Here is a 2,500-nt window from a genome sequence, read left to right as displayed (position 1 = left end):
TTGTTTGTGTGTGTTTGTATGTGTGTTAAGTATATAGAACCACACACGCAGCTACATATGCGTGTGTGTTATACACGCGCGTGCGTGTGTACACACAACTTTTTACCATGGAAATCGTGTTAGTAGAGAACGGTGTCAAGTTTAGTTCGGCGGCACCTGGCAGAACGAGTCCTCGATGGGGTGACTTGCACTGACTCGAGGAAGGTGACCAGAAGCGCCGTTATCCAGAGCCCTTATGCTCTTACTCTCAGCGAATATCTCTCTTTCTCTCTCTCTTTCTCTCGGTGTCTCTCGGTCTTTGTCTGTCTCTCTGTCTCTGTTGCTGTCTCTGTCTCTGTCTTTGTTTCTCTCTGTCTCTGTCTGTCTGTCTGTCTGTCTGTCTCTCTCTCTCTCTCTCTCTCTCTCTCTCTCTCTCTCTCTCTCTCTCTCTCTCTCTCTCTATCTGTCTATCTCTCCTCTTCTCTCTCTCTCTCTCTCTCTCTCTCTCTCTCTCTCTCTCTCTCTCTCTCGTTATCCAAATCCCCTTCACTTATATCACGGAACTCAGCTTACCTTCCGCTGGCCAGGTAAATATCAGTGCCTGCGTTTCCAACTGCAATTAGCGTTCATTGTATCTCTATCTCTCCTTACACGAAACTCTTTGTCGAGGTATAAGGTCAGGGAAGCAGTTTCCGCAATGTATCTTTTTCTATCTTTTTTTTTCTTTTTTTCTTTTTCTTTTTTGCCGGGAAAATAAGGAAGTTTGGTCCTTACCCCGAGGCTGTGGGAAAGTATTTGGGGTGGGGGGGGAAGGAGAGGGGGAGAGGTTTGTCGTTATCAATCAGCTGTCACTTGATTTTGCAAGGTGGAAATTGCAAAGTGGATGGTGAAAGGTGTCGTTAATGAAACGTGGAAGAGAAAATTTATGAATAGGAGAGATAATGAAATGAATAATTTTATTTTCTTCTCTCCCTCTTTCTTTCTCTACCCCTCTTCCTCTTCCTCCTCTTTTTACGCGAAATAACAAAGTAATTTGATAACTATATTTGGCTTTTTATCTATCTCAGTCACAATGATACTTCCATTATCTCAGCTTGTCAGTTACATTTCTGATTCCGTATTATTTATCATCATCAATGTTATCATCGCTGTTATGTTTTCTTAATGCTTTTAATACGTAATCATCATTATTATCATCATTGCATCCAAGTAAAGTAACATACTTTACATACGGTTTCTTTGAATTCATTGCCATGCAGTGATCAGAATAAATTGCTCTAACTGCCATCATGGTGCTATTCAACCATGCATCTGCACGTTTAGTAGTGTCATGCAACTACTATTACTGTGCTGTCATGCAACTACCGATTGTTAAGTGTCATGCATTCGGTATTTTCATGACCTGATGCAACATTTCTTCACGTGGTATCTGAATATAAGATTTTAGTGCTAAATGAACTTTCGTTGTGTCATTTTCTTGTCGTTGTTGTTATCATTATAATTGTGTGTGTGTGTGTGTGTGTGTGTGTGTGTGTGTGTGTGTGTGTGTGTGTGTGTGTGTGTGTGTGTGTGTTTGTGTGTGTGTGTGTGTTTGTGTTTGTGTGTGTGTGTTTGTGTATACGTGTGTGTGCGTTTGTGTGTGTATGTGCATGTATTCGTACACATGTGTGTGTGTGAGCGCGTGCCTTCATTAAGTCTCTATCAGTCCATTTTAATTTACGATACAGATTTCCCTTGTCCGTACCCCGCAAGGCCTCCAACAGGTTCTCCACGCGGCCTGGCACTCTCTGGCACCCGAGAGAGAACTGCATAACTCATGAGGATAACAGTGATAACAACAAAGAGGTAATTATGGTTATAGATATAGAAGTTGTCTCTTTGTTGTTGTTGTAACGGTAATGGAAACGTTAGGCAAGTCTTATACTGTAATAATGAGTTACTGATAACAGCTATTGGGCTTATGGTACGAAAATTATCATTACAGCAGCATCGTGATAGTTAATCTTGTGTCAGTGTGAGAATTAAAATCAGTGTTTTAAAAAAAGGAGTATGTCAGAGTAAATAGTTTCACAAATGAAGCATTTGTAATTCATTTTGCGATATTGCACCATCAGAATTACCTAATTAAGATGAAGACTCGACATTAAAATATCAGTAATTACACAACTGATCAGGTTTGATAATGGCGACGAACAGCACCCCCCCCCCAAAAAAAAAAAAAAAAAAAAAAAAAAAAAAAAAAAAAAAAAAAAAATATATATATATATATATATATATATATATATTTGTATGTATGTATATATGTACATATATATAATAAATAAATATAAAACTACATCATATAACTCGCAATCCGTATTAACACGACATAGGCCTATGTATACCTATTCATAAACCATATATTCGCATTTCTAATTAACCGCAATAAAACTATCGACGAAAGAAACTAAGAGAATCCAGGGATCCATCCAGACGAACAGAGAAGGAAGAAACAAAAGAGCAGAGAATTGGAGGGAAGTTT

The sequence above is a fragment of the Penaeus monodon genome, chromosome 11, assembly GCF_015228065.2.
Source record: "Penaeus monodon isolate SGIC_2016 chromosome 11, NSTDA_Pmon_1, whole genome shotgun sequence".
NCBI lineage: Eukaryota > Metazoa > Arthropoda > Malacostraca > Decapoda > Penaeidae > Penaeus > Penaeus monodon.
This window is presented reverse-complemented; position numbering follows the sequence as displayed.